This window comes from Physeter macrocephalus, chromosome 5, assembly GCF_002837175.3.
Source record: "Physeter macrocephalus isolate SW-GA chromosome 5, ASM283717v5, whole genome shotgun sequence".
Taxonomy (NCBI): domain Eukaryota; kingdom Metazoa; phylum Chordata; class Mammalia; order Artiodactyla; family Physeteridae; genus Physeter; species Physeter macrocephalus.
In genome coordinates this window covers 39,285,786-39,309,039 of record NC_041218.1, presented here as the reverse complement: position 1 = coordinate 39,309,039, position 23,254 = coordinate 39,285,786, and the positions used below count along the sequence as shown (strand labels likewise).

General features: G+C 37.3%; 1 protein-coding gene across 8 annotated transcripts in view; it reads right to left on the bottom strand.

Annotated features, from left to right (window-relative positions):
• The window catches only part of IMMP2L (inner mitochondrial membrane peptidase subunit 2), a 904,212-nt gene that overhangs the window by 255,001 nt on the left and 625,957 nt on the right, over window positions 1-23,254 (bottom strand). The window lies entirely within an intron of this gene.

Here is a 23,254-nt window from a genome sequence, read left to right as displayed (position 1 = left end):
TGGAATCAGAAGGTTGATGGTGTTGACTCCTGATTACCTCACCACCAACCAATCAGAAGAATGTCCACAAGCTGATCACACTCCCCACAAACCCCCCTTCCTCACCCTGTCTTTAAAAATCTTTCCCTGACAGCCTTTGGGGAATTCGGGCCTTTTAAGCACTAGCTACCTGGACTCCTTGCTTGGTGCCTGCAATAAACACTGCACTTGCCTTCACCACAACCCAGTGTCAGTAGATTGGCTTTACTGCGCGTGGGCAAGCAGACCCAAGTTTGGTTTGTTAGCACTTACGCCATAGTTCATACAGACTCATGAGAGTAGGGACACTTACTAATTTATCCACATTACTTAGAACACCAGTTACATAGTAAGGCTCAATAACTATTTCCAGAATAAATAAATCACATGAAAAGTCTTTTGTCCTTAAGCCTTCTCTGAAATTGCTGCTTAAGAATTTACTTTAAGCGTGTTGAATACTTTTTTACATTCTCAGATGATAGCAGAGAACATATTTGATATATTTGCCACAGCAAAAAAAGGGAGGATATCTCACCTATATTTTCCTTACACACATATTTTGAGTACTGTGGTCCTCCCTATGGGAATCTAACCTTAGAATTATAATGTAAGGATGAAAGAGATAATTGAAATAGTGTAAAAAATTTCATGTTGCCTTTCTGGAGAATGCAGTAGCATTTTCTAAAATGACATATTACTATACATGCCCTCAGAAATAAGGGGAACCTGCAAAAATGTTATTTCAGAATATTATATCAGAGAAGAGCTCTAACTCTCTTCACTTTTGCCACAGGGTTTTTAAGATTGCTGTTACCATGCTTACTTGAAACAATCACAAATAAGAAGTGTGTGGAAACGACAGCTATATTAACTTTATCATGTACAGTTAAGTATTCCACACACTTGAAAGCACTGCTCCTTCGTTTTCATAGTGTGCTCCCTAGAGAAACAGACTTGGAGGAAGGGCCTGGTGGAGACAGAGCTGCAGTAAACTTGAACGGTACAGCCAGATGCCCATAGACTGGAGGCGGGTAACGAGGCATTGATCAAACACTGGGTTTTCCGGCTCACACCACAGGGATCAGATGAAATATCTAGACGTGCCCCAGGCAGATAACCCAAGGGAAGGTGTGGTTAAGTCCACAAGGTTTGTCTTTGCATAATTTCCACCTCATTTAAAGACATCCTCCACCCCACCTATTTCTCCCTCTACTCCAAGGTACTTTTCTTTGCAGTAGATACAAAGGGGAGAATTCCCTGAATTAAGCCTTCTTGTGATATCAGAAGAGAGAAATTATATGATGCTTTTGTAATAAGTATGTGCTCTTTAAAGGCTTTTTTTTTAAAAAGCCTTCAGCCTCACTCCGTGCTTTTCATTTTGATGCTAAAATTCCAGGCTGTATGATTATTGGTTCAGGAGATGTTTTCAGTCTTCCCTCAAATTTTCCTCCATGGATAAGGCCCTTCGGCCTCGACTATGTATAAGGCCAGCCCTGGCCCTAGAGGCTCTTCTTCAATAAGGAGAAAGAACAGATTGTCCCTCCTCAGACTTCTGTTCCTAATTAATGATGAAAACAAACAGAAAAAGCAAAGATGGAAAGAAATGGCATATATGACAAAGGTCCCCTCTCTGGCTGTGAATGCTGGCATTAAGAGGAGTGGGCCCCAGTCTGCAGGATGGGGGTGGAGAGACTCGCAGAGTAGGGGACTCCAGCTGAGAGAGTTACATATCTGAGGACAGGTTCAGAGTGCTCTAAATTCCAGGAGTGACTTATAGCCCTGAGACTTAATGGCAAGAGTCTCTGTTGAATGATTCTAGTCGTTCTCACCCTGAGGTCAGGCAATTGCTCATACTGGACTATTTTCCTTCCAAGATGGCAGTATCATTTGGTTCAACCACATACAACTAAGTGTAAGAATGGGAGTGGGAAGAAAGAGTTCACTTTCAGACTTGTTACACTTTGCAAAGCCAGTTCAGTTTAGCTCCTATAACTGGTCTCTCATTTGTGGAGGTACAAACTCATTTTATACTTTATCCTATGTCCTGGCAGAAGCGACCTTTGATGCTCGCACAGTAACTCAGCCTCTGGATCCTCCTTCGGTGATTCTTGTCTAAGTGTCAACTGTACCAACAAGGATGCATACAAAGCCCCTGCTGGTTTCTACAAGAAATCCACATACATTTGGATTTTTAAAAGGCTTATTAAAAACCTGGGAACCCTAAGCAGTATCCTCCTGCCATCTGAGTAGCTCTCTTTATCTCACCGGCCCCCTTGACCCTTTCCCGCTCCTTTTCCTGCTCCTGTGCCCTCCCTTCCAGGCCTACTCCAGATCTGTCTCCTTCTTTCATGGTATCAGTTCAACTCTTCCTGGCTTATGATCTCCCAATTTCCACGTTATCATCTATTAGGCAGATAGCAAAACAATTCAACAGGATCTACTCTCTCAAAATGCAGTCCAGAGTTATCAGTACATGAGTCAACACACATTTATGGCCTATTAATCTACTTATCTGTGGTCAGCACTATGTTAGGTGCTAGCAGGGAGGGAATCATATTAAACAATGGCTCCAAAGAGCCTCATGGCTGAGGAATTCAGTCTGGTTGGGTAGGCAAACATTTCATTAAAAAAGCAACTCGGTCAAGGGACAGGGGATATTTTGACATTTGTGACATCTGTGACATTTTTTGAGCCAGAATGGCTGACAAGAAATAAGACAGGAAACACATATCTTTACTGAAAAGATACATCCAATGAACACCTTACTTTAAACGAAACAACAAGAAATCCAAACAGTCCCTCTAATACGAATTAATATATGTATGCCAATTATGGCTTACACATTTGAATAAAGTAAGTGCTGATGGAGTTTTGATTGAAAAAGTTATTATTTTTTCTAATGGGAAAGAGGAAGAATATCCTTAAAATATAATACTTAGTTCCTACTAGAAGATGAGATAGCAGAGAGTGAGACAGAATGGAGATCTAAATGTTAGATGATTTTATATGCAAATCACTTTCCTTGAATCTATGAGGAAGTCTAAATATACCACTAAATTTAAGCTTCCGATAGTACAGATTCTGCAACTGGCATGGAGGTTACCAAACCACTTCACTCAGGAACACACAAATGATAGTCAGGGATTCTTTTATTTGTTCTTGAAGAGCAAAGCTTATACTGCTAGATCCTCTAAGCAAAAAATGCTTAAGAGATGGAAGAAAGCTTAGAGCCTTGGTTTTCAACCCTGGTTACATATGAGAATCCCTTAGGGAGAGCTTTTAAAATGCTGGATCCTGGGGCATCACTTCCATCGATTTGGATTTAAATGGTCTGGCATGGAACCCAGGCTTTTTTTTTTTTTTTAATGTCCCAGTTAAGCTCTTAAGAATTACAGATTCCTGGGCTCCATTCCTGAATATTTCCAATTCAGTTGATTTGAAATGACTTCCAGGAATCTTTGTTTTTAAAAGTGTCCCAAGAATCCACCTGCCAATGCAGGGGACACGGGTTCGAGCCTGGGTCCAGGAAGATCCCACATGCCACGGAGCAACTAAGCCCGTGCACCACAACTACTGAACCTGTGCTCTAGAGCCTGCAAGCCACAACTACTGAGCCCATGAGCCACAACTACTGAAGCCTGCGCGCCTAGAGCCCATGCTCCACAACAAGAGAAGCCCGCACACAGTAACGAAGAGTAGCCCTCGCTCAGCACGACTAGAGAAAACCTGCGTGCAGCAACGAAGACCCAACGCAGACAAAAATAAATAAATTAAATAAAATTAAAAAAAAAAAAACTTAACAAAAAATTTTTTAAAATAAATAAATAAAAGTGTCCCAAGAGCTTCTGTGCTTAGCCAAGTTTTAAAAACCACTGATCTAATGCAGAATTGTAGAAAGTGGAGTTAGTTGGTTCCAAAAGCATAAAGCTAGTACACTGGGGTCAAAATGTAATGTACTGGGAATCCTTTTGCTATCAGACAAAGGCTGTCCTAGGGCCCCTGAAGCCCTCATGATTTCCTGGGTTACTGGGAAAGTAATGTTCACAACACTATGAGGCAGTGAGTAAGCCTCCCCTTCTTGAACCCTCAGCTCTAAAAAGGTAGACCAAATGACTTCTCCTCTGTCCCTACTTAAGGGAAGACAAATCTATCTCCCTCTAGAAAAGCATGCCCACAATAAGCAGCCATATAAACAGGCATTAAGGTACAGCTCAGTGATTAAATAAAGTGTGGGCATCTCACTGTACTCATTGTATCAACAGAGAATGATCTAGTGGGCTGTTACTGAATAGAAGAGCTGCCACCCCAAAAGCATAAATGCAACAAAATAAATTTTACACATAAAAGACCACTGAGAGTTTTGACACCGACACTCAACAGAGGGGAATCCTCTGCTGAATTTTGTTGAAAGGTGAAACAGAACCTGACATTATAAAGTCAATCGGACAAGATAGTAGTACTACATTATGAGCCCACAACTGGCCCATAGTCTTATTTGGAAATAAAGGAGATCTAATTTCAGAAATATCACAGTGGAGTAACCATCAAAAAAGTTAAAAATAAGATAAATATTGTGTAATAATATTGACAAATAAAATTTCACATATGCATAGTTGGTGGTTATTCATTAGAAATCACAAAATTACAGTATCTCAGGAATACAAGGGTCTTCAGAGATTCAACTGCCCATCAACCCAATAGAACAAAGGACAACTGTGGTGAAGTTTACAGATTTCCAACGAATATCATCCGATCCAGCTAGACTAAGGGTTAAGGGAGTTGAATAACCTACCCACATTTAATTCATTAGCTAGCTACATAAACGTGGGCAAGTCACAAAACTTTTCAGGTTTCGATTTCCTCATCTATGATATGAGTGAACTGAACTTGATCTTTGAAATTCTTGGACCTAGTTATGCAAATGTATATCACTAAGTTTTAGTAATTTAGTCATTAAACAAAGAAGACAAACATCTTTAGATGTGTTGGCCCACCCAGCAGGTGACCTATAGAAGTCTGACATCCTGGAGTAACTCTCCTGACTATCAGGAAATGCCTCAGGTGCCATGAGAAAGAAAAACCACAAGATTATATTTTAGAGTACTAGATGGCTTAAGGAAAAAATGGAAGAACTTAGAAAGTCTTTCTGACTAATATGCTTATAAGTGGGGTTTTAATCATGACCTCATCACATGTTGACAGTGTGCTACATGAAGAAAGCAAACCTGCTAAAATACTTAGGGGACCAATCGTCACTGTTGCCATTCATCCAGCATGACAGAGGAAACTGCTACTATGGAGAATTACATTCAGCATAATCAGTGATAATGCTGTCTTTAAAATGGAAATCAGAACCTAGAGTAACAGCCCCCTTTTAGATTGAATGCATCTCTCAGAAGAGTGGTTTGTGCATGTCTCATCTCCAACACAAGTAAAATATTTCATTTTATCCAGAAACCTACTGGGAGAAACATCCCATTTTCAGAGATATTCTGTTGATGACAGTATTATGGCTACACAATATATCAACTGAAGCACCACCAGACAACATGCCACACGATGTACGTTGCTCAGCATAATGTTTTGAAATCTTCGTTTATTTGTAGCTTTTGTGACTGTCTGGAAAAACTATTGATGGTCTCAAATATCCTACTAGTCTCTGGTGATCTTCTGAATGAACAGTGCCTGTGATCCTTTTGCTCAACACAGCAAAAGAGATCTTTTCAGTTATGATTAAGTAATAGTTTGAAATTCTCATAATTATATTAATGCATTTAAGTATACAGTCAATGCTTAATTTATTGGTGATAATTCTATTTAGAGAATAAAAGAGGACGCTTATCATTCAAAGAGAAAAAAGAGCTTTCAACTTGTGAGTAATTGAAATAAATCACAATTTGGTTTTACTTACTGCATTCATTCTCCGCAGGCTTAATTTAAACACCTTTAAGCTTTGAAAGTTTTTCCTGTACGCCTTCCTCATTGAGAAGGTAAAATCTAAATCTTAAAAAGTGTTTCATCACAGAGTCCATGCACAACAGAATACAAAGGAAAACATAAACTCAATTTAATAACTGAATGTATCTGCAGGTTTCTTAGCGTCCAACAGTGAGGCAACAAATTCTAATTCATTAGGTTTATTTTGTTCCTCTTCCTTCACAGAATTCTAAGTGCACTGTTGAGCTCAATTTTTTTGTTAAAATGGCATAGCTACCTGTTAGTAATTTTTTCAAAAAATCATAACTTGTTGAAAAGACTTAAGAATAAGTTCAAAAACATCACTACTGAATATTAAATCAGTCTTGTTCTGGTGCACAGAATCTGTCGGTAATCAAATAGTATTTTAAAAACCTGTGGGTTACTCTGAATTATTTTTGTGGATAATATGACAAATTCTACTTCCAAGGTATAAATTCACTGTTTATTTTCACTGATGAATTGCATTTCATTTAAGAGTTAGGTTTCTTGCAATAAATATTAACATAACATAATGTTAATAAATATTAACTTAATGTGGGAAGATCTTATAATTTTTCAATGGACTAGGAATCCTTGACATCCCAATGCTGAACTGAAATTGTAGAATAACTCATTAGGAAACAAGCAATAGCAGTGTCAAGATTTACAACGAATATACTGGATGTGTTCTAAAAATTAATATTAAGCTGCTATGCTTGGCTTAATTAGTTTTCTTCTTCATTTTCAAAGCATATCTGTCTGGTTTTATGAAGTTGGTCTCCAATCCCCTCTCCTACAAACCTGTTTAATTAAAGTTTAACAGCTGTGTACACTTTAGAAACAGAATAATGATTTTTCTCCCTTGAAATGCTTAATCCTTTCCTAAAATATGATCCTTCTGAATATATATTTAAAAAGCAATGGACGTGGAATAGTCTTCCAAGAGGAAAACACTGACAGCTTAGGATATCAGCACCATGTATTCAGTGGGTAGACAAGAAAGTAATTCCCAAGCCAGAAAATCCAAGGCCCGCATGGGGCACAAGCAGATCTCTTCCTTCAGAAATAAAATGAGAGCTACACAAAACAACAAATAAGTAAAAAGAAAATTAAATAAGCAGAAGGTAAAAAATACTCTAAAATATAATATTTAACGGGTTTTGTAAGATTTCTGGATATGACTCTACACATCCAACACCCAAATAGTATGACTAATAAGGTAACACCAGCTATTTTGATCAGCATTACCACTTTATCACCACGCATGCAAATATTTATTAAATAATTATATATGTGTGTGTGTAACATAAATTTCTGAAATAACGACAAGAATTAGAGGACAAATAGATGTGATGAATCCTTGAGTAGTACACCTTTACATGTGAAATTAAAAAATAATAATACAAAAATCTGTTCAGATATCAGTAGCAAATGCGTACAATCTCACACTATCAGCTTCCTCTCCTCCAAATGTTCTTGCCAGCATGGTGAAGTGACCACCGTGGAGGCAATATCACATGTATTTTTAGGCCCTTCTGATAGATCCTTAAAAAGAGTCTGATTTCACCTCACACCCTGCCATTGTGCTCTGTTTGTGGTGCACATTCAATTAATGTGTGTTGAAGAGGCACATTGATGCAAGAGCAAAACCAATTCATTTATAAGAGAAGAACTCTAAAAGAGGCTTTAGTAGAGCATGTTATTGTTCAAAATATTTGCTTCCCAACCCTGAGGAATGGTTGTATATATCCACCCTGCTGAAAACAGGCGTGGCCATATGACTTGTTTTGGCCAATGACACGTGAGTAGAAATGATATTTGCCTCTTCCAAATAGAAGTGTTAAGGTCCGTCCCATGGTTGCACCATGCTTCCTCTTCCATCTCCCCTGTGACTATAAATACCCTGTCAGCCTGAGTCCCTAAGAGAAGGAATCACGGAGCAGAGCTTCACGCAGCCTAGTGACAAAAAAGCTATTACAATAAACCATTGCGATTTGGGGGTAGTTTGTTATCACCAAGTAAGTCAGCATAAGATGACTGACACAGGGCCTGTGCAAGCCTTTTCAATAATAAACAAGCACATCCTCATCCCTTTTGCTATGCTGGGACAATCCCTGCAGCACTGATGCTGCTGGAGAGAGTAAAGGAAAACAGATGGCTGGGACTCATGTTCTTTACCACTTGCTTTCCTTAACCTTCAGCAACATGAAAAACTAATGTTCAGCAATTTAGAGAGTTTACATTTTTAAAGATAAGGAGTTGGGACTGATGCTAATTGGACTAAGTTGAAATATTTCTGGAATAAATAGAATCATTTCACAGAGTGAGAGGCAGGATTGAAGTTTTATAAATATTGCACAGGAGCCTTCTGCAGTCATTAAATATGACAAATCCTTGCTGAGCACATGTCTCAGTATGCTAGATTTCAGAAGACTGGACCCTGCTAAATGCTGGGCTCCAGAAATGAATTGTTGCCCTTGACTTCAGGGTGCTCACAGGCAGAGAGACGCATGTTCAAATGGCTGTAATACAATTAGATGCATTGTACACCTGTAAGATCAATAAAGTACTATGGCAACAGAGAAGAGGACAATCATTTCTGTCAGAGAAAGGGTACAGGATTTTGTTAAATGGGTCGGGGATGGGGAGGTCTGCCAAGCACAGGATAACATGTGAGCGTACGTAGAGAAGCAGCACATTTTTTAAAAGTCTGGAATAATACAACTCTAGTACACTGTGTGTGTGTGTGTGTGTGTGTGTGTGTGTGTGTGCGTGCACACATATACAGCTATCCTTTTCTTTTTAATTGTTCCAGAGTGTTTTATTTTATGACTGTACCATCATGTCATTAACTATACTGATGTACCTTTAGAAGGCTGCAGTCTTTTGCTATTATAAACAATGATGCCTTGGACACACTCCTTTTCACTCATGTGCAAGTCCATCTCCAGATGAATTCCTAGAAAGGGAATTGCTGAGTAGAAGTTACCCCGGCAAAAACAAAACAAAAGGAACAAGACAAAAGGAAGGGTGCTTCCTGCAAATGCAATGGTATGTGAAAAGGTGCATAACTGCCATGAAACTGCAAACTACCAGGGTGGCTAGAACTTACTGGAGAAAATGCAGCTGGAGAGACACTCAGGGGTCATCAGATCATGAGGGGTAGTACATGCCGTGCTCCTGAGTGTGGGAGACATAATAAGACTAACATTTTAATGAAATCATTCTTGTGGAAGTGTGGGGGATGGATTGGCAAGGGTATAATAAGGTAACCAGTTAGGATACAGGCACAGTAATCCGGGAGGAAATAACAAAGGCCTGGTAAATCATCTTTTGGGCACTGTGAAAGAAGGTTCTCCCTTGCTTGCCTCTTGTGCTTTCTCCTTTTGGGCACATCACATCCAAGGCCAATGTCTAAGATGCCTTAGGGTAAAGCAGCAGCTGTAGGGAATGACCCAGCGTTGGGATCCATCCTTCTACCCTGGAATGGGGAGAGATTCTTTGGGTGCTAATCCATCTACAAAAAGTTAGGTACGGACTGCTTCCTTCTTTTCTACAAAAAAATATCTATTATAGAATTTAAGAGCTGGAACACATGTCAGAAATCTTTGAATCTCATTTAGTCCAAGCGTCCTCAAATTTATTGTGAGCTGCTTTCCATTTTCCTAAAGGTGTGAGATTCTAGGGAGGTTATTACAAAGAAAGTGGAAATGAATTCCTAAAACCTGACACTAATGTTGTCATCTGGAGATCACACTTTGAGAAACATTCTGCTAGAACAATGCCACCCTCCACGTGGTAGCTATGTTGCCTATAGAAAGTACATAGACATATGTGTGGTATTCTACAATACAATGTTTCTAGATTTTCATAGCTTTAAAATATTGAAAAAAACATGTTGGAAACTTTATAGTGAACTCCCATTTCTCTATATTCATTAAACTCATAGATTAGCATTAACACACTAATAGCGTTAACTCATAGTAGATAAATGTATAAAAGTTATTTCAAAGAATTCAGTTTCTCAAGTTCTACATTTTGGGCCTTTAATCGTCAAAAATAAGATGAAATAACTTTAAAAAAAACTTATCTCCTTAAATAATCTATGAGAATGAATTAAACTAAAAGGCAAACCACAAACTGGAAATATATTTGATCTAAATATTACAAGGAGCTAACATACATGATATATTCAAACTGAGAAGAAAACATTTACTACCCTTTTAAAATGGCCAATTCTGGAAAAGACAGTTCTTAGAAAAGGAAATGCAAGATTAATAATTGTATAAAATATTCATTCTTTTTAGCAATAATAATAATAAATGAAAACAACAATAAGAAACATTTTTTTCACTTTTCTTATTAGCAAAGACTAAAATGAGGTTAATACTCATTGCTGGCTCAATGCACAGCGAAATTTTCATGCCTTGCTAGCAATGTGAAAAGTAAAACTTGCATACAAATTTTCTTATATACTCCTTGATTCCCTCCACTTTATACTAAGGATACTGCAAGTTTTAATAAAAAAGCATGAATTTTTTGAAAGTCCTGTGAGAATACTAGAGCTCAGAAACATTATAAAGTTAGGAGTCATTTCAATTCCCATAATGCAGTGAGCATTCTCTTGATTTTAAGGATAGTCGTATTAGATTTAGAATTCAGGCTTGATTTACATAATCCCCCAAAGACAGTCCCAGAAATCCATTAAAGGTCACCTTAGTTTCCCATACATATACCAAATTCTAATCCGCTCATTCACTCCCTCTTCTATTATCATATTCCACGCTTTTGTAAAGACTACTGCTTATTATACTTTCATCTCAAATAGAAAATCCTTCAGTTTGGCTTTCCATCTTACTAAACTCCATTCCAGTATGTATTACTTACTCCTCTTCATGTTAGAGTAAAAGATTAAATAGCCATTTACTTTTTGATATAAAATTACATCAATTATGTAAAATTGAAATTCAGACTGCAGAAATGTTCCTTGGAAGTATCAATACACCTGGAGATGCAGCAGCGTGGGACTCAGTGTTTATAACTTCCTGCTCCAGGCTGCATATTAAAATCAGGTATTGCATAATAGTCAGGAAGTAGAATTTATTTGTGTAATAAGCAAAGTAGAAATCCTCCTGGGTTCCCAGGTGACCAGTTGCAGAAGCCTGAATTTAATGACTTGCTATTCATCATAAACCAAACATACAAGTTGCATCACACAATTTCCCCTTCTCAAAGAAAATATCAACAACTGTCAGGCTCCTAACAATTAAGAAATTTTTAATTCTTTTCACTCTGATTCTCATCTGAATCACAAAGATGATCAATTTCAAAATCTTATTAGTTCTGCTAGCATGAACCATCCAGATTCTCACACAGGATCACTCTGCAGTAAAAAAACTAGGAAGACACACCTTTTTTTTTTTGGTCCACGCCACTGGGCATGTGGGATCTTAGTTCCCTGACCAGGGGTCGAGCCCACGCCCCCTGCAGTGGAAGCTCGGAGTCTTAACCACTGGACCGCCAGCGAAGTCCAAGACACTCCCTTTTTAATGAATAATTTACAATTAATATTTCTGATAAACAAATATTTTCTAATTTTATAAAACTGCATAGACTTTAGTGTCAAAATCAACATTTTAAGCATGGGAATAATTACTGCTTGTGATTATGATGCTATTATACACATAGGTATCTATCATAATGGGTTAGATAGCATTTGAATGTTTTCCATAACACAATGAAATAAACTGAGGAACTAAATTACTTAAAGGAAATAGATCCCCTAGGTTACTAGCTCCTTCTTCCCTGGGCTCTCAGTTTGGTCCAGCACAGGCAGACTGAGCTAAAATAAAAGCCAAAAGATAATTGGAGTTCTATGTTGGGCTTATGAGATATAAATAGCATGAGCGTAATATTCTGATAGAGTTTTTCCAACTGCAGGGCTGTTCCTTTTGTATTAAAAGAAACTATTTAGGCAATGAAATTTATTCTACTCTTTTATGAGCATTGTGACTGCTCTCCAGTGAAGATGTTTTGCAAGGTTCCTATAGTATAATAGCTCTTCCCCATCCAGCTCAAGACAAATATCTTCATTGTAGAGGTCCACCCACGAGGCTTCTAGCAATTCCGCAAAGATCTCAAAGTAGCAACTCAGTATTTTCTCTCCCACTGTCCTCTGCCTCAACCAACATATAATCAGAGAACCCATGGCTTTTAGGCTAATTCTTCTATTTAAATTATTGGCCAGGACTAGAAATAAGTTTTGTATTTTCTATTGATTTCCAAGTTAAGGGAATAAAAGTAGATAACACAGACCAAGGATTGGCAAACTATGACCTATGGGCCAAATCTAGTCCAACATCTGCTTTTGTAAATAGATTTTTATTACACCATTCATTTTATGTATCATTGAGAGTCGCTTTCTTGCTACAATATCAGTGTAGAGTATTTCTGACAGAGACAGTATGGCCTGCAAAGCCAAAACTATTTATTATGGGCCTTTTACAGAGAAAGTATAGGATCCCTGCTGTAGGTATAATAAGAAACAAATATCACAACTGTGAAATATCTTGCCAACAGGTAACAATGTGCAGGAGGAAGCAGGTCAAGATCCCAAAGATATAGTATAGCCAGCCTTTGAGTACTTGCATGGAAAGTTTTAAAAGTGTTTTTTCTTCCACCTCTTGGATTCACTAAATATGGAGCTATGTCTTAACCTAGCAGTACAATCAAATTATTTCAACAATGACAAAAAAATGATAATCTAAAATGGGCAAGACATTCTACTAAGCTCTGGGTTAGCTCTGTGCTAACCAAATTATATCCATTATTTCATGTAGAAAATTAAATTAAATTACATTAAATTTTGATAGTGTGTTGAAATTCACAAAGGATTAGTACATATATTAATTTACCTCCTTTGGTCTTCAAAATAACCCTGAAAATAGAGAGATTTAAAAAAGAAAATCAAAACTCAGAGAGGTCAGTAACTTTCCCAAGGTCACCTAGCTTGTAAGAAAACAGAGCTGAGATTGAATCTCCTATTATCTTAGCCCAAGTGTAACACTCTTCTACTTTATCATGTTACCCCTTATTGTTCTTAGGCGTCTTTAAAAGAAAGATACTTTTATAAGAAAAAAATTAACAAAAATTTTAGAGCAACCACAACTAATTAAATCAATACCTCAAACACATCTGCTCCTAACATGAAAATCTTCCTTCAAACATTTTAAAGAGAAACCACGGTCAATGTTAAGTTTAAACAAGGTTAGCTGAAATTGCACAAAAATAGAAGAACTATCTGTTCCTTAATTATTAAGTAATTATTCAGGCTGAAATATTCTTGAATCTTCCTGGCATGCTTCTTAAGCTTAGTTAAAAAGGTACTTTAAGACAATCTTTTTAGTTTCCTACTGAGATAATTATACTTATATGTCCTTTCAAAATATTTGACAGACTTACATTACTGTGAGCAGAGTAAAAAAATCAATATTTAGTTCAAAGAAGTGTACAAAAGTTAGCATTTGTCTGTATTTTAACTTGGAGTCCACAACTTCAGAAAGTAATACTACTAAGAAATGTAATTAAGCTAGCAGCAAAGAAGGCCAATACACTAATGCAGCAGCCAGCTTCAGATGTGATGTACTTCCTGCCAGGAAGAAATCAGATTCCAAAACAGCACTTCACATAATCTATCTGTACTGGGGGAGGGGGATGAGACTAATGGAAGAACCGAGGAGCAAAGTCCCAAAGCCAGCCCAAGAAGAGAGAAAAGGAGGTTAGTGAAAAGCATAAAGTTAGAAACTGACTACTATCTTTTAAAGAGAAACAAGGAAATGTGGACGAGGATGGAGCCAGATCATAGCATCCTGTTAGGCTTTCTGTTGCAAAGATTTTCCCTAATTAAGCTAAGCCAATGGGTTTCCTTCCTGAAGCACCCCAGTTATTTCAGTCCATGAACTACCTAGAGAGGCCATGACAGTGCTAATATTTCCTTTTAGATATGGCGAGTTTAGTTTGAAGAACATTAAATAATGAGGATATCAGTTAATATTTATTTTCATATTCTCCCCTTTAATTTTCTATAAATGGTTTTGTCTAAATTATAAATCATTGCTACCCAATAATATGCCTATGGTATCTTTGTGTACGTTACTCCTAGGACTATTACTTATTATTTAGGATTTACTAAATAAACAATTCTGGAATTGTCATGTTTACAAATAACTACCTAGTATAGACATATGAGTATACTAGTATAACATAACATACACATTGGGAAACATAAATACTTAACAGATATATCTCAAGTAAATATTTTTCTTTATGGAGTATTCAAGGAAAAAACTGCTGAAAGATAAATATTTGACAAATCCTTTCAATATCCTACTATGAGACACAGATTAGAAGGATATACACCAGATACACCTCTGGGAATTCAATTAGGGGTAAGAGAAAAAGGGACCTTTCCTTTTCTCTTCATACGCTCCAGTATTGTTTGAATTTTCTGTACTAACCCTGTATTATTTTCACAATTAAGGAAGAGGCTGGAGATGTCCTCTTCATCTCAAACTTCAACCTGAAAGTTGTCTCCAACACAGCCCAACTCCTCAGGTCGACCAGATGCTCCTCCTCCAATGTTCCAGGGAACTTTGGTACATCTCCATGGTGGCAGTTCTTTCATTACATTGTATTTGTTTGTTTGTTTGTTTGTTTGTTTTTTGCTATTTTTGTTGTTTTCATACCAAACTGTAAGCTTTAGAAGGCAAGGACTAGGACTACCTACGGCTTTTTATAATCTCAGAATTCTGCACAGTGTCTAGCATATAGTAAATACTCTAGGCACTCAATAAATGATTAAATCATGATGCCTACTAATAATAATATCAATATTTACTGAACACATACTTATGTGCCAAGCTCTGTGCTAACCAAATTATATTCACTATTGCATGTAATTCTCAAGAAAACTCTACGGAGTATGTACTATTATAATCTATTTCACAGACAGATGAGAAAAATTAAGTTTAGAGAATTAAGTAATTTGGCAAAGTAACACAATAAGAAGCAAAACTGGGAAACGAATCAAGGAAGTCTGAATTCATAGTTTGTGCTTGTAACTTCTACATAATAGTGAATGAATAAATGAATGACTATGCATGAATGAATAAATGTGGAAGAGTTTCATATCTAAAGAAGACTCCTCTTCAAGAGACAAGACGACTAAGGTAGAAAATGAAACCAGAGAACCACCGATGGGGGTGGGGAGAATACCACAATAATAGATGTTATCATTATTGGAAAAAGCAATTCAATCTAAATATTCTAGTAACTTCCAGCAAGTACTGCATCCTCCTAGGTGGAGGTATACATACTATGTGTCCAGAGGTACTACCTTTGGAAATCTCCCTATATTATTAATTGATTACAGAAACGATCTCAACTTTAGAAAACCAAGATCAACATTTCTATACGTAAACTTAAGGTAACTATCACTTTGATAGTTAGAAAGAAATACCTATTGCTAGGGCATAGAGCTTTTATTAGCAATTCGATTTTTATTCATGGATATAGCAGTAGTGTGATAAATAATCATTTACAACTACACAAAAGAAAGAAATATTTCCAAAAAGGTATGGGTTACCTACCAATCCCTAATTCTTGATTAAAAAAGAATTAAAATTCTTTAGCAAGAAGAAGGTAAAAATGTCCAGAATATATTAATAATTTTTCAGGTTCACATCAGAGGGAAGCTGATGATTTTTCACAAATGTCTCTTATTTAGTGATAAATAAACCCTTGGACAGACTCTGGGACACTTACTTTCACAATTCAAGCCCTTACCTATTAACTAACAGCACTGGTTAGATCCTAAGTACTAAGCAAGGATGTGCCATGCTATTTTGCTTTGGAAACATTCAGGGTTCAAATTAAACCAGGCTAAAGGGCCTTAGAGCATTCTGAAAACTTGCTGTTCAAGTTACCAACAGCTAGGACCCAGTGTGTAAATATCCTTCTGTCCTCAGAAGCAACCATCTATCTGGCTCCCATTTGAGAATTATGAAATAAAACCATTATTTTCCATGCTTTAAAACATTGCCTTCACCAATCTTTATCAGGGTCCTGGACACAAGATTCTTTTCAAGTTTCTTTTTCATTCTATCCTTCCTTTTAGGACAGATACATTCATAATTACTAATCTACCAAAAATGCCATAAACCAATGCATGGTCTTCAAAGAGAGCCATATAGACACATTAGACTTCTATTATGCAGAGCTTCTGCACCAACCATAAAAAGAAGTTATTAAACAGGCATCATTTTTAGTTTTACTGGGGAAAACTCAATTTAGTTCTCTTTTTCTTCCTATAAAGCTTCATCATTTGCAGGAACATAATATGTTCCAACCATCTGTGGTAGGTTAATATTGATTTCCCCATCTTCAATAGCGCATTTAAGATCAACAAGCTTTAAAATGTTTAATTTCTAGTGATTCAATGGATTTTTTTTTTTGCTAATAGCAGAAAGTTATTTTTAATAAATCAGGATGTTTTGACATTTTACAAAATAGTCTCTGGACTTGAAGAGGAATTATTATTTAAATATTTTGCAGTGAGAGAAGTCTCATGATTCTCTACCTCAGACTACTTTGCAATATCAATACTTGTGAGAGAAAGTCTTGCACTGTACTTCGAAATAGGAAAATCACTGTGCTGTGAGCACAACACCATTGATCCCACCAGACTTAATTCCTCCCGGAGGTCACAAAGTGATTGTTTTCTATGAACACTTCTTGGAATTCTCCTGAACAAGGATGGCCACAAACAAAACAAAATCAAATTATGTGAAGTGAATTAGAAAGTAGATTACATTTACTGCTAGGGCGACCATTTGGCGCAGTTTGGGCAGTTCAGTTTATGCTGATTATTCCAATGTAATAATTAATATCATCCCCTTTCACTCTCGAAAGTGTCCTAGCTTAGGTGATGAATTATACGGTTTCCCTCTCCACTGGAGACTAAAAAGACTATTCATTTACTTCATTGGGGTTGCTAACTACATGGAAGCCCAGATTCCAAATGTCTGTAAAGTGTATTTCATCAGGTTCGAGGAGAAATGATGCTAGATTTCATTTCTGACTGGGCTGACAAAATCTGTGAAACAAAAATACAAGTGTCCCAATAAAAAATGCTGATGCCTTCGAAATTTCAACTGTGGTTGATTCATATTGACTTGCTGCAGTTTAGTGCTTTGTATTCATTTTATGCTTTTCTAAAACAGGGCTTCTCTGTGAGTCATAACAAATTAATGAGAAAAAGCAAATAACTATGAAAAACATTTTGGTGGAACTAATGGGTCTAAATATTACTTTCATTAGCTTTTGACTGTTCATGTTATAGATAAGTATCCCCATTTGGGTTAACTTTATGACAATAACTAACATTCCTAGCTAAGCTATCCAGAGAATCAAGCAATTGCCTTGTGATTTTAATCAATGTTAACATCAAGAGAGAACATTCAGACCCCTGAAAGTCTCCTCTTTTACTATATTAGAAACAGTCATCTGAATTCTTTGAACAAATACTTCAACTCTACTTCTCACCTTGCCAATATAATCATAATGATGGTGATTACAAATAATGTGACTACTTTTATGAGTCACTCTGAAAATAACAAATCAAAGTAGTCATCATTCATGTCATAAACAAGGACACTTAACTACTGTTAGAAGAAGCTAGATGTGATTTTTCTCAAGAAAAAAATACTTTGACCAGTTACTTGGGTCAGATTGCCTCGCCTTAACCTATTCTCCTCACAGCAGGCAGAGTGAGTTTCTAAAAACACCAATGCAAGGGCTTCCCTGGTGGCGCAGTGGTTGAGAATCCGCCTGCCGATGCAGGGGACACGGGTTCGTGCCCCGGTCCGGGAAGATCCCACATGCCGCAGAGCGGCTGGGCCCGTGAGCCATGGCCGCTGAGCCTGTGCATCCGGAGCCTGTGCTCCACAATGGGAGAGGCCACAACAGTGAGAGGCCCGCATACCGCAAAAAAAATAAAATAAAATAAAATAAAAATAAAATAAATAAATAAAAACACCAATGCAGACCTACTAGAGAACGGACTTGAGGACACGGGGAGGGGGAAGGGTAAGCTGGGACAAAGTGAGAGAGTGGCATGGACATATATACACTACCAAACGTAAAATAGATAGCTAGTGGGAAGCAGCCGCGTAGCACAGGGAGATCAGCTCGGTGCTTTGTGACCACCTAGAGGGGTGGGATAGGGAGGGTGGGAGGGAGGGAGATGCAAGAGGGAAGAGATATGGGAACATATGTATATGTATAACTGATTCACTTTGTTATAAAGCAGAAACTAACACACCATTGTAAAGCAAAAACAAACAAACCAACAAACAAAACACCAATCAGATCATACTGCTCCATGGCTCAAAACTCTCCACTGGCCTGCCATCCCACTAGAATAAACACCTGCCATCCTTCCTATGAGCCACAAGGTTCTGCGAACCTCTCAGACCTAATCTTCTACCTCCATTGTCTTCTTTCCCAAAGGTGCAACATGCTGGCTGGTGTCTTGTAATTCCTTAAACTCACGCAACGTGTATCCATCTCAGAATTGCATTTGTTATTCCTTTGGGCTGAACTGTCCTTCCCCAGATTCTAGTATGGCTCTCTTTCCCCTCCCCTCCCTTAATTTAGAAGTCTGCTCAAATATCTTCTCATTAGAGAGGTTTACAGTAAATATCCTTCCTAAAACAGCAATCTCAGACCCTACCATCACCCTACACATCCTTTCCTACTTTATTTTTCTTCACAGCACTTCTAGCTCATGACATTGCATTATGTGTTACATATTCGTCTGTTTATTATTAGCTTCCAACCACTAAAACGTAAGCTCCATGAAGGCAGAGACTTTGTCTCTTTTGTCCAACTACGTCTCTCTAGTGTCTGGACTAGTGTTCTAAATGAATAGTTATAAGGCCTACCCCGTCAGTGAACTGATTACATTAAATATAACCTGATCATCTAGAACTATTTCCAAATTTTGTGTTGCCATTGTTTTGGTTTCTGAATCTGAAGCCCACAGCTTTCCCACTGCACATGATATTTAAATCAATTTCCTCTGAAAGGGTATTTCATGCAGTGTTGGTAAGAGTATAAACATACACAAACCTCTTGGGAGGGAAATTTGGCTGTATATATATTAGAACTAAAAACAACAACAACAACAGCAACACCAAAACATATGTCGACTGAATATTTCCACTTCTAGATATCTATTCTGTAAGAATAAACACACAAGTGTATGAAGGCATGTGTGCAAGGATGTTCATTAAAGCACTTTGCATTTTTCAAGCTTGTGTTACTTCTATAATTTAAACAAACAAAATATCTCCTCTAGAGAGTGAGGTCTAAGCAACTGCTAAGGAGAGCAGATTACAGTCTAATTGAAAGTGAGGTTTTGGGCTCCCCTGGTGGTGCAGTGGTTAAGAATCTGCCTGCCAATGCAGGGGACACGGGTTCGATCCCTGGTCCGGGAAGATCCCACATGCCGCGGAGCAACTAAGCCCATGTGCCACAACTACCGAGCCTGCGTTCTAGAGCCCACGAGCCACAACTACTGAGCCCGCGTGCCACAGTTACTAAAGCCCGCGTGCCTAGAGCCCGTGCTCCTCAACGAGAGAAGCCACCACAGTGAGAAGCCCAAGCACTGCAACGAAGAGCAGCCCCCGCTCGCCACAACTAGAGAAAGCCGGCGAGCACCAATGAAGACCCAACACGGCCAAAAAAATAAAATAAATTAATTTTTAAAAAAAAGAAAGAAAGAAAGTGAGGTTTTGAAGGGTAGTGCTGAGTAAAGGACTGCTAATCTCACTGCCAGAATCTGGGAGGCCTCAGGGTACTTGCCATACCTACAAGCCCTTTCCAAGAGGTTCCTTATAATTACAGGGTTTGTACCAGGTAAATGGCAGGCCTAGACACAGCTGACTGGACCAGGGAAGGACACCTATCCCAAAGGCAACTGATCAATTGGTTGACAGTGGCCTGTCAGGTGGACAGATTCTAGATCTATACCTCAAAGGGGCACGCTCAGGTTTCTCTCAGGTAGTTTAAACATGGGGCACACCCAAGGAAGTCAGCAGTTGACAATGGGGCAAAAGCCAACTGAAACACAGACAAGACAGGCAGAAGCAATGTGACAGCAGACAGGGCACAAGTGTACAGAAACCGGAAGTGCTGCACTGCCATTCCTGTTCTTTAGTGAGGCTAGGCTGCTCCTGGGCTCTATCACCCTTCCTTCCCCAGGTAGCTTTAAAATGAGGGCTCTTTAAACTATATTTTACTCTCTATTATTGTAATCTGAAGTTTAACTAACAGAACATTAAATTGAGGACTGAATTAAGCCTTTTAAGGGCTTAACCGTTGAAAAGATTATGGTTCCCTTTATAGCCTGTAATTATGTGTAATTCAAAATAAAAATAATATAAAGCCCACAGTAAGTATAACCAAGTCCTGATAAGTCCGATTTGTTTTTCTTTGGTCATTTAATAAAATAACAATTTTTTTCAAAAAAATATTTTTCTAGAGATCTACATTAGTGCTTAGCTTGCAGGCTAGGTAAACCAGTATTAACCAAGATAAAGGTGGAACTGGAAAGTCCTATCACAGGCCAAAGCACCTTGCCTACTACAAGTTAGGACACCAGTCGACTAATGACTTCCAGTGGTAGACAGATAGCATATTAAAAAACATTTTAATATGTTCTTATATTTTTTAAAATGGGTCACAGAGAAAAGAAGTAAGCACATGAGTAAACAGTATTTTATTCCCTAAATATCCCTTAATGTTTTTCAATGCTGTTAGAAAATCATTATAGGAATATATTCAATTATTAATTGAAAGTCCAGGAAGGTTAAGATATTTAGGTACCAAAGATTCAGAGAAATGAAATTTAAAATTTTCTTTTAAAACACCAAACACAAAAGTAATTTTCTTCTAATCAATTATTTACTAGTCTTTAGAGGCCACACAGTAGAAAAGTCTTGAGCCTTGCCACTTCCATTCTTTATATTATTCATTGCTGCATGATAGAGGCATAGTGAAGGGGCCAGAAAGGGATGCATGTCCAAAGTGTCAGTTTGCAGGATGGAACAAAGAAGCTAGACTTTGCACACGTGGGTTGCAGCAGTGGGGAAAAAAGGTGTAAACCTACTACATTCCCGTATCCCCTTTTCTCACCCTTCAATCCGGTACAATTAGCCCTCTTTCTAGCTCAGCCTCTCCTCTGTGAACCCAATATTTACATTTACTGAGGAAAGCAACAACCCATCCTTTTTTTCCGAGAGGTCTGTTGTAGGACTTCTGATTGCACAGAGGTTTCTTTTTTTTTTTTAATGTCTGAACAAGCTTTGCAATCTCACATTGTTGACTAGTCAGCTAGTGAGCAATAATGATACATCTGAATGAAATTTGTGTTACCTTTGGATTATACTATAAAATGTATCTCTTGACATTCCTAATCCTGTTAGATTACTTTAGATGAAATTTTTGCCTACTTTATTGATCTTTCTTTTGTTTTTTTTTTTAATAGCTTTACTGAGGTGTAACATATAACATATGATTTACCCATTTAAAAGGTAGAACTCATTGTTTCTAATATATTCATAAGAGTTGTGCATCCATACGATGGAATGTAATCAATACTATAAAGGAGCAAACTACAGGTGCACAACACGGAGGAACCAAAAAACACTATGTTAAGTGAAAGAAACCAGGTACAAAGGACTACATATTGTATGTTACCATGTAAATAAAATTTCTAGAAAAGGCTAACCTATAGAGACAGAAAGCAGATCCATGGTTGTGTGGCACTGGCAACGGGGAATGATGGGAACCAGAGTTAAGGGCAAATCGGGTGAGGGAATGTTTGAGGGTAATAGGAAGGCTCAAAAACTAGATTGCAGTGAGGGTTGCACCACTGTATACATTTATATTAAAGCTCACTGAACTGTATATTTAAAATGGGTGAATTATATATATGTATATAAATTATACCTCAATAAAGATTTTTTTAACATCTTTATTGGAGTACAATTGTGTTACAATGGTGTGTTAGTTTCTGCTTTATAATTGAATAAAGATTTTAGAAGAAAAAAAGACCAAACAAATACTCATGGATATAAACTAAACATACCATACCTCGATAGCTCCATTGATACCATGCAGGCTATTAACGATTACTTAATCTGGACATGAAAATGTTTGCCATTCATTACTGCATCAGCAAGTTCTCAAACTGTTTGGTCTGAGGACACCCTTACACTCTTAAAAATAACTGAGGTCTCAAAGAACTTTTACGTGTATATTAGACGTCAATATTTATCATATTAGAAATTAAAATGAAGAATTAAAAAAATCTTTAGTGATTCAATGTAAAATAACAATAAAATAAACCTGTATGTTAACACAAAAAACATATTTAATGAAAAGTATAGTTGTTTTCCAAAACAAGAGAAAAAATAGTGAGAAGAGTGGCTTTTTTTTTTTTTTTACATGTTTGGCAATCTTTTTAGTATCTGGTTTAATAGAAGACAGCCACATTCTCTTATCTGCTCCTGCCTTCAATCTGCTGCAATATCATACATCACGTAGCCTCTGGAAAACTCCACCGTACACTCATGAGAAATGGCAATGAAAAGGCAAATAATACCTTAGTATTACTAGGAAAGTAGTTTTGATCTCACAGAACCCCACAAAGGGTCTTGGAAACTCCTTTGAGAACTGTTGGTCTAGATTCTGCTCTAGACCATTTTAACTGAGGTTCATTTTAATGAGATTGCTTAAACTGTATTGTCATTAATACAAGCTTTTTGGGAAAATAGGATCAAAAAGCTTTCTGAATATAGTTTTCAAAGTATATTGAATCTCACATTGTATAGACTTGGCTGTATCTTAAAGTAAGCAATCAATATGAGACATATCACACTACATCAATATTTACTTGTTGAATCTCAAACATTATTCTAGACTTATCAGCAAGTAGAATAAATAAGATGTTACTACACATTGTTAAAACACCTGATTGTTACAATGTTATTTTTTAAAGCTGCTGTTTTTTTCACTGATTCAGAAGCTTCTGTTTCACATTCTTTTCCATCTTCCCCCATCTCTATTATAATAAAAGCTCTCCCTTAGTTCTTGTGTTTGCTTCTAAAATAACAAAATGTTATTGAACTTTTCTAAAATGAACCTTGACATCATA